Source organism: Neoarius graeffei, chromosome 19 (genome assembly GCF_027579695.1).
Source record: "Neoarius graeffei isolate fNeoGra1 chromosome 19, fNeoGra1.pri, whole genome shotgun sequence".
Lineage (NCBI taxonomy): Eukaryota > Metazoa > Chordata > Actinopteri > Siluriformes > Ariidae > Neoarius > Neoarius graeffei.
In genome coordinates, this window is record NC_083587.1 from 15,515,010 (window position 1) to 15,529,308 (window position 14,299).

The following is a 14,299-nucleotide window of genomic DNA, read 5'->3' on the forward strand; positions in this document are numbered from 1 at the left end:
CTGCTACGACACCCCAAGGACATCACAACCAAAGTAACCAGACCATCATGGAGTTTAGAAATCGCATGACCACCATCATCACTGAACTGACGTCATCTCCAAAATTATTGGCACCTTTCTTTAAAATGAGTGAATGTCAATAACTTTCACTGAAGAATTTCTTCCTAAGTTGAGCATTTTATTTATTTTAATGGTTTCAGAATCATCAGTGTGCTAAATTAATGTTGATACCGAAAGAAAAAAAAATGTGTTCAGTTGCAGCCCCAAAGACAGAGTCCTTGGTTTAGCAAAGGCCCACAATGAGAGACAGGCTGTATGTTGACTAGAAGCCCCTTGCTGGCCACAACATGTATTGAAAAATGTTAGGCCAAAACCCCTGGTTGCAAATAGCCTCAAGTCTCACAGAAGCCTTTGGCTGGGCAAAACCCTCCTTCTAGACAAAGCCCCATTTTGTGCAGAAGCCCCTGGCTGTGCAAAACCCCATGTTAGGCAGAAGCTCCTAGTTGGTCAAAGCCCCATGTTGGGCAGAAGCCCCTAGCTGGTCAAAGCCCCATGTTGGGCAGAAGCTCCTAGTTGGTCAAAGCCCCATCTTGGACAGAAGCTCCTAGTTGGTCAAAGCCCCATCTTGGACAGAAGCTCCTAGTTGTTCAAAGCCCCATCTTGGACAGAAGCTCCTAGTTGGTCAAAGCCCCATGTTGGGCAGAAACTCCTAGTTGGTCAAAGCCCCATGTTGGACAGAAGCTCCTGATTGATCAAAGCCCCGTGTTGGGCAGAAGCTCCTGATTGATCAAAGCCCCATGTTAGACAGAAGCTCCTAGTTGGTCAAAGCCCCATGTTGGACAGAAGCTCCTAATTGGTCAAAGCCCCATGTTGGGCAGAAGCTCCTGATTGATCAAAGCCCCATGTTAGACAGAAGCTCCTAGTTGGTCAAAGCCCCATGTTGGACAGAAGCTCCTAATTGGTCAAAGCCCTGTGTTGGACAAAAGCTCCTAGTTGGTCAAAGCCCCATGTTGGACAGAAGCCTGTGGGAGGGCAAAAGGTCACTTGATTTGTGTTTAAATAATTTAAATGTTAAAATGTCTGAAAAGGTGCCAATAATTTTGGAGATTTTTTTTTTATTTTAACACTCAGAGTTAATAAACTTAACGATGTAAAACTAGGAATATTCTGTTGCACACTCTAGTTCGCACAGATATTCAAAGCATTTGTATTTATTTGTGGCTATCATTCCATTTCTCGTCTCTGAGTAAATGTCTGCTCTCGGATTGTGGAAAGTCGGGAATGCTGGTGCAGAAGATCGGGATCATTTTGTGGTTGGCATCCCGAATGTATTTCTGCTGTAATTTTGGGTTTCAGATGACTTCTCTCTCTCAGCATCGCCATCTATTTCCTCTCATTCCTCTCTGCCAGGATGATGGTTTGCACTTCGAGGCTCAGGTCAGGAGCAAATACTTAAGTCTGATCAGCTTTTAAATACATTTCTTTCTGCTGGAAATAAATTATTTATCTCGACAGAGCATCAAAAAGAGAGAGAGAGAGAGAGAGAGAGAGAAGGAAGGTAACGAATTCATAATTACAGTGGTGCTTGAAAGTCTGTGAACCCTTTAGAATTTTCTATATTTCTGCATAAATATGACCTAAAACATCATCAGATTTTCATACAAGTCCTAAAAGTAGATAAAGAGAACCCAGTTAAACAAATGAGACGAAAATATTATACTTGGTCATTTATTTGAGTAAAATAAGCCAATATTACATATCTATGAGTGACAAAAGTATGTGAACCTCTAGGATTAGCAGTTAATTTGAAGGTGAAATTAGAGTCAGGTGTTTTCAATCAGTGGGATGACAATCAGGTGTGAGTGGGCACCCTGTTTTATTTAAAGAACAGGGATCTATCAAAGTCTGATCCTCACAACACATGTTTGTGGAAGTGTATCATGGCACAAACAAAGGAGATTTCTGAGGCCCTCAGAAAAAGCGTTGTTGATGCTCATGAGACTGGCAAATTTTACAAAACCATCTCTAAAGAGTTTGGACTCCACCAATCCACAGTCAGACAAATTGTGTACAAATGGAGGAAATTCAAGACCATTGTTACCCTCCCCAGGAGTGGTCGACCAACAAAGATCACTCCAAGAGCAAGGTATGTAATAGTCGGCAAGGTCACAAAGGACCCCGGGGTAACTTCTAAGCAACTGAAGGCCTCTCTCACATTGGCTAATGTTAATGTTCATGAGTTCACCATCAGGAGAACACTGAACAACAATGGTGTGCATGGCAGGGTTGCAAGGAGAAAGCCACTGCTCTCCAAAAAGAACATTGCTGCTCGTCTGCAGTTTGCTGAAGATCACGTGGACAAGCCAGAAGGCTATTGGAAAAATGTTTTGTGGATGGATGAGACCAAAATAGAAATTTTTGGTTTAAATGAGAAGCGTTATGTTTGGAGAAAGGAAAACACTAAATTCCAGCATAAGAACCTTATCCCACCTGTGAAACATGGTGGTGGTAGTATCATGGTTTGGGCCTGTTTTGCTGCATCTGGGCCAGGACAGCTTGGCATCATTGATGGAACAATGAATTCTGAATTATACCAGCGAATTCTAAAGGAAAATGTCAGGACATCTGTCCATGAACTGAATCTCAAGAGAAGGTGGGTCATGCAGCAAGACAACGACCCTAAGCACACAAGTCGTTCTACCAAAGAATGGTTAAAGAAAAATAAAATTAATGTTTTGGAATGGCCAAGTCAAAGTCCTGACCTTAATCCAATCGAAATGTTGTGGAAGGACCTGAAGCGAGCAGTTCATGTGAGGAAACCCACCAACATCCCAGAGTTGAAGCTGTTCTATATGGAGGAATAGGCTAAAATTCCTCCAAGCCAGTGTGCAGGACTGATCAACAGTTACCAGAAATGTTTAGTTGCAGTTATTGCTGCACAAGGGGGTCACACCAGATATTGAAAGCAAAGGTTCACATACTTTTGTCACTCACAGATATGTAATATTGGATCATTTTCCTCAGTAAATAAATGACCAAGTATAAAATTTTTGTCTCATTTGTTTAACTGGGTTCTCTTTATCTACTTTTAGGACTTGTGTGAAAATCTGATGATGTTTTAGGTCATATTTATGCAGAAATATAGAAAATTCTAAAGGGTTCACAAACTTTCAAGCACCACTGTATACCAACGTTTGCTGCATGTTTGTTGAAGAGGTTTGTTTTAGCTAGAAGCCACAGTGACCGCGAGCAGCTGTCTGTGCCAGACACATCCTGACAATGATCAGTTTCTCCATTTAGACTCTTTTCTTCTGAGATTCTATGTTTAGACGTTGGGTCTCTGTATAAAGCAACACACACGTACACACATGAGGGTCGCAGAGATTAGCGACTCTGTGACCATCTGAAGCTGGTGCAGTCAAATGTATGATCAAGAGGAAAGAGTTGCCCATTAAAAGACCTCATTTCTGGTTTGTGCTTTGTCAGAAATGCTTCTTAAAGCAACCCAAAGTGAGCTTCTGAGTCTGTAATGTTCCACAGGAGAGTAGGAACTTCCATACATTCCATCAAAAAACTGTCCCATAAAAGATTTGTTGTTCCAGGCTTTATTTTAACTCAAATAATATTGCACTGCTTAACTAAACAAGTAAAATGGTTGTAAAGTTATACAGTAATATAGTACTTTCAATCATTACTCATCCTTTTTTTAGAATAAAAAATTGTTTCCTACATTTCATCTGCTGATATTTCAGAAATTTAAATTGCATCATCTCCAAGATGAAAACAGATCATTTGTATATGACATCATTTGTTAATAAATAAAAATTTTAATCATAGATGAATAAAACACTTTTCGGTGTGTTGTAAAAGGAAAATCAATTCACTAATCACTGATTATTTTTTATATTTTCTGTAAGGAGATATTTATTTCACTCCCTATTTGTGGAAGGAGTCTCCAGTGTCAGTGATTCATCACAGTCTTTATAATTCACTGTATTTCATTTCATTTCAACCAGTTGACATTTAACTCATTCAAGTCCTGGGCTATTATTTATTCTTTTGTCATTTTTAAGCAGTTTACAGCGTAGTGCTGTTGAATTCTGGATTCTCATTGGTCAGAAGGTTTCTATTAATGCGCTTGCTCTGATACGTTCCTGTTTCTAGAGTAACAGCTCCAGGAAAAAAAACATATCATAATCATTGATGTGAATTTTCTGTAAGGAAGCATTTATTTCACTCCTTATTTCTGGAAGGAGTCTCCAGTGTCAGTGATCTGTAACAGTCAGAAGTAAAGCTGTAACTTTAACTTTTCTGAGGAGTTGAACATCAGGAACATGACAAGCTGCGTTTTTGTTTTGCAAGAGAAGAAAAAGAAAAAAAGAGGAACGGGGACTATAACTTATTTCACGAACATTAAATTTGATTATAAATGGCTAAAAAGTATGATGTGTTGTTCTTTAAAACAACTGCAACTGTTGAGGGAGAAGAAGTTCTGGAATGTTTCCAGCTGAGATTTTCAGGCATCACTGAAATACAGCAAGAAGAAAAAAAGAGATCTAATCATCTCCACGCAGGGTTTTTGTTTCTGCCTCCATTACACACACCATTTCCTTTCTCCTCGAGCTTCTGCTTTTCATTTTCATCCTTAATGACCGAGTGTAGATTCTTCATTCTAAACGACAATTTCCTTACACACACACACACACACACACACACACACCCCAATCAAGTCACACACAACTGCATCAAGATTTATTATGATTAGTGAATATTCAGGGAAATGAAGTTCTCTTATTGTGAGAACTGTGGTTTGGTTTGTTTGGGGGGTTTTGTAGAATGCAAAAGTTTGTACACCCTATTAATTCACTTATTTCTCCTCCAGTCTTTCCTTAGGCTTTCTGTCTTTGTGTGATATCTGTTTAACTCCATTCTTCAGCAAGTCAACATGTTTTTGTTTAAAAAAAAATCTCAGAGCTGTTTTCCTGATTCCCAGTGATGCTTAATTAATCGTTTAAGGTGCCTGTATTCTTAAAGTTGGTGTCCTCCACACACATTCTATCTGCCTTTGTAGACTCGGGGCAGAGGAGAATTTTATCAACAGTGTGATTGTCCAGAAGTACGACCTGCCCACAATCCCTCTGCAGAGTCCACTCAGCATTTGAACCATCGATGGAGGACCCATAGGTGATGGCTTTGTCACAACTCGAACCACTCCCATTCACATTCAGGTGGGAGCACTCCATTCAGAACACATCTCTCTCTATGTGACCACCACTGTCCATCACGACATCATTCTTGGGTATCCTTGGTTACAACTTCATGATCCACTGATTTCTTGGCAGAACAAGGAAATTCTCCAGTGGTCCCCCACATGTTTTCAAAACTGTCTTTTACATCCATAACTCTGTATTTCCTCAACATCGGTGGAGAGCCCACAACCAGACTAGATAGAGAATGTCCCTGAATGTTATTTAGATCTACAGGAGGTCTTCAGTAAGGGGAAGGCCTGTGGGCTACCACCTCACCAACCATACGGCTGTGCCATTGACCTTCTACCAGGTATGTCACCTCCATGTGGTTGAATATATCCCTTTTCCCAGAAGGAACATGCTGCCATGGAAGAATATATCCAGGAAGCCCTCAACCAGGGTTACATTTGTCCATCTAATCACCAGCCTCAGCAGGTTTCTTCTTCGTGGAGAAACGAGGTGGTGGTCTTCGACCTTGCATTAATTACAAAGGGCTTAACCAGGTCACAGTTAAATATCCCTATCCTCTTCCTCTTGTTCTGTCTGCCCTAGGACAACTTCGTTCGGCCAAAATATTCTCCAAACTTGACCTGCACAGTGCCTACAATTTGATAAGGATCAAGAAAGGAGATGAATGGAAAACAGCTTTCAGCACAACCACCGGCCATTTTGAGTACCAGGTAATGCCTTATGGCTTTGCTTCAGCTCCCAGTGTATTTCAGTGCCTTATCAATGACGTACTAAGGGACATGCTAGGAAAATATGTGATTGCTTATATCGATGATATTTTGATCTACTCCCCTGATGAGAGAAGTCATCAGGAGCATGTCAGAGCTGTCCTCCAACAGTTACTAACAAACCACCTTTACAGTACGTAAAGGCAAAAAAGTGTGAATTCCATCATAACTGAATCTCCTTTTTGGGATACATTATAAGTTCAGAAGGAGTCAGCATGGATTCCTCCAAGGTTTCTGCAGTTACGTCTTGGCCAGTACCCACGTCCATAAAGGAGCTTCAACGAGTCCTGGGCTTCGCTAACTTCTACTGTCATTTCATCAGAGGCTTCAGCACAATCGCTGCTCCTCTAATGGTCCTGCTTAAGAAGGGACCCAAATGACTTCAGTGGAATCCTTCAGCTGAGGAAGCCTTCAATCGGCTAAAGATAGCAGGTTCACCTCTGCCCTGGTTCTACAACATCCCGACCCAACCAGGCCCTTCACAGTTGAACTCGATGCAGGAGTAGGAGGAGTCTTATCCCAACATTTCAGCAAAAGACAAAAACTTCACCCTGCAGCTTTCTTTTCCAAGAAGCTCACATCTGCAGAGAGAAACTATGACGTCGGGAACTGTGAACAGCTTGCCATCAAGCTCGCTCTTGAGGAGTGGAGACACTGGCTGGAGAGAGCCACTCATCCCTTCATAATACTCCCCAACCATAAGAACCTGGAGTATCTCAAGAAAGCCAAGAGACTAAACCCATGGTAAGACAGATGGGCACTCTTCTTTACATGTTTTAACTTCACAATTTCATTTCAACCAGGGTCAGAGAATACTAAGGCAGATGCCCTATCTTACACTGTTGGAGCTGTTTTTGAACTCTAAGTTTATGAATTTATTTAAATTATTTATGTTGATAAGATTCCAATACAATGCAATTCAAGTCAATGAAATACTAGATTCATGGTTTAAAGTTGTGAACAGTGAATACGTTGCCATGTTTAGTTTGGTGATGAACGATTACCATGCCATAGCCTATTGTCTGGCAGCCTAATTGAAAGATTGATGGATGTCTGGTTAACATGTGATATAGAGCCGGCCCACCTGGAGCAAGGTGGGCGGTGAAGTGCAAACAGTTTTCAACCGCGTGTCCGCGTCTATGATAGAGAGCTTGTTTTGAGTTACTTGGAAAATAAACCACTCTTTATTTTCATACACGCGTTGTCCGTAGTACTATCACTGCTCCAAGAAGCCACAACTGAAAAGCTGCGTCTATAGATAAGTTGAAAACTGCACCTGAAACTTCGGACAAGCCTGGATTGTGTGCTTGGATTTGGAAATAGGCCTACCTCCATCATCATCTGTCTGTATCATGAGTAACAAGAGACTTTGGAATGTTGATGGGACAATATAATTGCGCGATCGCCAAAATCTCAATCTAATGTTTATCACGGAGATCCTGACGTCTTGATTTAAATCTGATACTCTTTCTAGAAGACTGCTGGTGACAAACGAATACTTCAGTCATTAACTATAGCCTGTACTAATGCAACAAAATAATTACGAGCCTGCAAATGGACAAATGCACGCAACACTGAATGAATGAACAGGCGAATGCGAATGAATGAAATGAAGTGATTGTATGCCATCATCAGTGTTTATGTTGCTGTGAAAAACTACGAAGTAACAATATAAATCCGAAAAAAACAAAATAACTGATCATGTCCGAGAAAAAAACAAACCCCAAACAAACAAACAAACAACACAAACTGAAGAGGAGGTCGTAGGCGAAGGAGCAAATGATACAAATAATGAGCTGGCGCCACCCAATCAAAGTCTCCGAGTGCTCAGCGCAATGCGTCACGGCAAACTCGGGTATTGCACTCACAAAATGAATGAAATAAAAGAAAAGATCATGTATGGATCTTATGTGATGATATAAAAGCACGTATGGAAGAGTTTCATGCAATATTGAATGAATGTAAATCCCTTCATGAATCTGTGCAAATGTTGTTACCAGATGATGTGAAAGAAAATGAAAATGCTGACTGGTATGAACCTAAGATGGCAGTATATGATGATTTTTATTTCTCAAGTTGACATTTGGTTGGAACGTCAGAGTGAGTTCCCCCTAATCGAGCCACAATCACTTGTTGATGTCACTGACTGTGTATCAAGAGTATCAAGGGTGTCTAAATCTGGTTCAAAGGCATCATCTGCTAAGACAGTGTGCATTAAAATTGCTGTGGACAAAGCTGGTTTACTGGCATGAGCCAAATCCTTGAGAGAGAAGCATGAAGTGGAAATGGATAAAGTGAAATTACAAGCAAGAAGGGAAGCTATACAATTAAGAGAGGATCTTGCTGTCACTAATGCCAAACTGCAGGCCTTGGAGGAAATTGAACCAATGAAATCAATTTTCATCAACATCAGTTGCACTGAAAAGCATCTTTATCTTGTCAAGCCAAGATCCCACTATCCACCCCATTCTCCCATCCAACTGCTTCGTACAGTCTATTACTTGGGACCTAGATCAAGAGATAAGGAAGTCGCAACCAAGGACACGTCCAGTCAGCCTTCCACCTGGCATTCTCTATGTCCCAAAGTATCTCCAAGGATGACTCATCACCTGGGCTCACACATCTCCTACCACAGAGCATCCTGGCAGCCATTGAACTCATCAGATGTTGAGGAACAAGTACTGGTGGGAGAACATGCTCACGGAGATCAACCAGTTCATCACATCATGCTCCAAGTGTGCCCAGGTGAAGGTTCCACGAACACCTGGTAAGCTTTGTCCTCTTCTGGTACCTCAAAGACCTTGGTCACACATAACCATTGACTACATCACAGATTTACCACCATCCCAGGGCAACACCACCATCATGGTGATAATCGACGGGTTGTCCAAGACACTGAAACTCTTTCCACTACCAGGCATCCCTACAGCACTCCAGACAGCAGAACTACTGTTTCAAAAAGTATTCAGATACTTTGGTATCCCAGAGGACATAGTCACCGATAGAGGTCCCGCAGTTCATTTCACGCTTGTGGACCTGCTTCATGGAGCAGCTAGGACTCTCAGTAAGTCTCACATCTGGTTATCATCCAACAGCCAAGTGGAATGGGTCAACCAAGAGATTGATTACTTTCTATGGATTTTCTGCATGAGGAACCAGGGGGACTGGTCACGTTTCATCCCATGGGCCGAGTATGCACAGAACTCACTTAAGCACTCTGTGACTCAACTAACCTCCTTTCAGTGCATACTCTGCTACCAACCACCCCTGTTCCCCTGGGACGACGCACCTGTACAAGTTAAAGCTGTTGAAGACTGGTTTTCTTGCAGCCAAGCTATCTGGGAGGAGGTACATCAACATATTGAGACAGTCAATGCCAAGTACAAGGAATATGCTGACAAGCACAGAAGTAGCAACCCAGATTTCTCTCCTGGTGACAGTATCTCCACAAAGAACCTCAGAGTACCCAACACATGCCAAAAACTACAGGCGCAATACATCAGTCCATTCAAAGTACTTCAACGTATCAACAAGGTCTCATACAGGTTAGAACTCCCCCCTCACAGTTGGATTTCCCCAGCATTTCATGTCTCCGGTTTAAAGCCTGTAATTGCAGGTCCGCTGGCCGAGAACACTCTCGTTCAGGAGCACCCATCTTTAAGCCTTGAAGGCGAGTCCATCTACCAGATCAATAGGTTACTCGACTCCAGATGCAAAGGAGGTCAAGTTGAGTATCTGGTAGATTGGGAGGGCTATGGGCCTGAGGAACAAAGCTGGGTGGGAGCCAAGGATGTCCTGGACCCTCTGTTACTTACCTGGGAAGGGCCACACCATGATCAAGAAGGTGGTTTGCCCAAAGTGAGGCCCAGCCATTGCACTCAGACTGTGCTGACCTTTGTGAATTCCTCAAATGCAGGATTCTCAACTGCATAATTTCTGATAGTGAGGGACTGCATTCACACTCTCTCCTTTCACGTTTTGGGGCGGCATGGTGGTGTTGGGCGGCACGGTGGTGTAAGTGGTTAGCACGGTCGCCTCACAGCAAGAAGATTCTGGGTTTGAGCCCAGCGGACGGTGGGGGCCTTTCTGTGTGGAGTTTGCATGTTCTCCCCGTGTCTGCGTGGGTTTCCTCTGGGTGATCCGGTTTTCCCCACAGTCCAAAGACATGCGGTTAGGTTAATATGGGATGGCCTTGGGCTGAGGTGCCCTTGAGTGAGGCACCTAACTCCCAACTGCTCCCCGGGCGCTGTTAGTATGGCTGCCCACTGCTCTCTGTGTGTGTGTGTGCTCATTGCTCTGTGTGTGTGTGCATGTGTGTGTTCACTGCTTCAGATGGGTTAAATGCAGAGAGGAATTTCACAAGTGTATGTGATGAATAAAGTTGTGCTTTAAAACGGGAGTTTCATGCTCAACACCCCGACAAACTCGCACCTAGGGGGAGAGGGTGCCCCAGGAAGAATGTAGCTCCGCGGGGAGGGGGGGGCTCTGTCAGTAAAGGCACTGAGACCAACAGTGATAAGCAAACTACAAACATGGCCGCTCAAGACTACGATGCCCATGGTGACAGGGTGTGCCGTGACTCAGAGTATTGAACCCAGCTGTTGATCATTTCACAATCAGCAACCACGCTACTTAAACCTCTCCCTTACACACCTTGTGAGGTAGGACAGACGAGAAAGATATTTTGTTGCCCAATCCTATTCACGCCAGTTATTTCTGTGCAGGTAATTTGTGTTGGAGCGCATTAGCTGGAAGTGAAAGCCAAAATCCAAGTGGAGGACGAGTGGGCAAGTTTTCGTTTACTTTATTAGTTTTTTGAGTTGTTTTGGTAGAGCGGGGGTGTAGGTCCGACGGCCGTCGGCTGGCCTGCACTCCTGCTTTATTTCATTCTTTTGCCCACATCGCTTCACTATGGAGGAGGCTGAAAACGAGGAAGGAGGGGAGGTAAGAGCTGAATCTCAGAGTGATACGCGGGCTAACTTTTGGAGCAATGAGGGGAACAGGCAAGTCGCTGACCGGAGAAAAAGGAGGATGGAGGGAGGAGGAGGGAGCCCCATAAGTAAGGGGAGAAAGGTTGAGGGGGAAGAGTTTAAAGTGTTAATCAAGTTCAAGGGAAATATTGGTAAGCATGACATCTCCAACCCTATGAGACTTACGAAAGTGTTGAAGGACGCTATGGGTGACATAGCATCAGCAAGTTACGTAGGTGCAGATAAGGTGATGGTGTTCTGTAAAACTAAGGAGCAACAGGTAAACGCCTTGAGAGTGACACAGTTAGGGAAGGAGGAGGTTGAATGCTCACAACCAGGATCACGAACAGAAGTAAGAGGGGTCATTACTGGAGTCCCGCTATCCATTACGGAGGAGGTAATGAAATCATACATGGAAGGTGGCACACTAGAGAAGGCAACTTGATTTAACACTACTATTGAGGGGAAGAAGGTACCATCAACAACAATACTGTTGAGCTTTAGTGATTCATGTCTACCCCAGAGGGTTATGATAGGATTTGTTAGTTACCCTGTTAGGCAGTATGTTCCCGACCCATTAAGGTGTTTTAAATGCCAGCGACTAGGATATGTGGCTGCAGTGTGTAAATGGAAGAGGAGATGCTGCCGGTGTGGAGGGGATCACGATTACGGGAAATGTGGCGAGGGAGTGGCACCCAAGTGCTGCAACTGTGGAGGGGCACATAGTGCAGCATATAAAGGATGCGTAATTCAACAGCAGGAGCAGGAGGTACAGAAATTTAAGGTGGCTAAAGGGGTATCATACGCAGAGGCAGTTCGACAAGTCAAGAAAGTACAGAGCCCTGGAACAGCCGTGGGAATGACAGAAACTCAGCATAGGACATCAGGGGGAGAGGGACCCCTGAGCAGAGGCCAGGTGGGACCAAACACAATGTTGGTGGATAAAACACATTTCCTTGCATTTCTTGCATATGTGATTAACGTCGGAGCCCTAGTAAAGACCCGTACTGAACGCATTGAAGCAATTGTAGCTGCAGCAAAGACATACCTAGATATGACTGATGTGACAATAGAACAGGTTACAGGAGCTCTGCAGGGGGGCAAGAAGAAGCTTGCACAGACAGGTGAATGACATCAAAACCATTGACAATATTACAGTGGAACGCAAGGAGTTTGGTGGCTAATGGCCAAGAGTTTAAAAAATTTGTCTATGAACTCCCTGTACTCCCTGACCTCCTATGTATACAAGAAACGTGGCTGGCACCGCAATTGCAGTTTAAAATTCCAGGGTATATGGCAGTATGTAAAGACAGAGTAGACGGGCACGGAGGTGGTTGCTGCACATTTATAGGAGAAAGACTGGTATATAGGGAACTGCAAGTGAGGGGCGAGAGTGAATGTGTGGCTGTAGAGGTGGGGTGGACAGGGGGGGTGAATATTGTGGTAATGAACTTCTATAACCCATGTAAAGAACTATCTAGGGAGCTCCTAGAAGGAATAGTTGAAACAGGTAGGGAAAAGGTGGTGTGGTGTGGGGATTTTAATGCGCACAACACGCTGTGGGGGAGTGAAACCACTAATAAGAATGGTGAGGCGGTAGAAGATTTTTTGGATAACCAGGCACTAGTATGTCTGAATGATGGAACGGGCACAAGGATAAATAGCAGCACTGGAGCCCTTACAGCCTTAGACCTCACATGTGTATCAAGTTCAATAGCTGGAGTGTGTGAATGGGAGCTGTTAAATGAGTCTACAGTTGGTAGCGACCACTTCCCAATAGTGTGTAGAATAGGAGTGGATGTTGGTAAGGAAGACAACTGGTACCCAGGGAGGTGGTGCTGGGAAAAGGCAAACTGGGAAAAATTCAACCAAATGTGTGAGGCACAGATAGAGAATATCACAGTAGGAGAGCAGGTGGACGAAGTGGCAAGGGCTTTAGCGAATATGTTACTAGCGGCCACATCAGCTGCTGTACCAAGGTCGACAGGGAAACAAAGGAAGAAAGCAGTGCCATGGTGGACACAAGAATGCACCAAAGCCATACAGACGAGAAACAGAGCATTCAAGATGTTACGAAGGACACTTACTCCAGAGAAAGTTTTAGAGTACCAAAGAACAAGAGCAGTAGCAAGGAAGGTAATCAAGGATGCAAAAAGAAAATGCTGGAAAGAGTACTGTTCCCAAATAGGGCAGGAGGTAGAAGTACAAGAAGTGTGGGGCATGATCAAGAGAATGATGGGGGCAAGTAAAACAAAGAAAATGGCAGTGTTAGTAGAAGGGGACAGGGTGGCCAGCTCCACTAAAGAAAAAGCAGAAATGCTAAAAAATGCTTTTGTGAAGGCACATAGCTCCGCCAATTTAGGCGCTGAGTGGGCAACACACCGGCAGACACTAATAAGGCAGTGGGGAGATGTTTGTAAGAAACGAACTGAGTTCGAGAGCCCTTTAGATGCCAAGATAACATTGTTCGAGCTTAAAAGCGCCTTGGCTAGCACAGCTCAGACATCGCCAGGGCAGGATGGTGTGTGCTATGTAATGCTGAAACATGTGTCTGATACAGTGCTAAGGAAGATACTAGAGCTGTACAACAAAGTATGGATAGAGGGTAAGGTCCCAGTAACATGGAAACATGCACTGATAGTGCCCATAGCCAAGCCAGGGAAGGACCCATCTCAGGCAACTAACTACAGGCCGATTGCACTTACTTCGAACCTGTGTAAACTTATGGAGAGGATACTGGTAAATAGGCTGTCATACTATATGGAGAGTAAGGGTTTGTTTTCCAGCTATCAGTGCGGATTCAGGAAAGGACGGTCAATCATAGATGCAATGGTAAGACTAGAAACCGATATTAAGAAAACACTGGCTATGAAAGAGGTGATAGTGGCAGTATTCTTTGACATACAAAAAGCATACGATATGCTATGGAAAGAAGGACTCATGATGCAGTTAAATAGGCTTGGGGTGGGGGGGCGCATGTACAACTGAGCTTTTTGTTTGGACGCACAATACAGGTCAGGGTAGGATCAGATCTATCATCGGTTGTAGAGGTAGAAAATGGAACTCCACAAGGCAGCGTCATTAGCCCAGTATTGTTCAACATCATGATAAATGACATTTTTAACCTCCTAAGACCCAAGCTGTTTTTTTACATGCATTTTTTATTTCTTTTTGCTATTTGGGCTTATTAGAACCTGATTAGAATAAAAACTAAGCATCATCTTTGATAAGATGTACTTTTTGAGAAAAAGTATGTCCACATATGTGGATTCTTGTTCTGAATTTCTAAAAAGTGCTGTCCACGTATGTGACCGCTAGGCCCTAGGAGGTTAAAAATGTAGGT

General features: G+C 43.4%; 1 non-coding gene across 1 annotated transcript; it reads left to right on the forward strand.

Annotated features, from left to right (window-relative positions):
• Nucleotides 1-9,793: 9,793 nt before the first annotated feature.
• LOC132868110 (U1 spliceosomal RNA) lies at nucleotides 9,794-9,955 on the forward strand. Its single transcript, XR_009650801.1, has one exon. It is a non-coding gene; the product is annotated as a U1 spliceosomal RNA (small nuclear RNA).
• The last annotated feature ends 4,344 nt before the right edge of the window (nucleotides 9,956-14,299 follow it).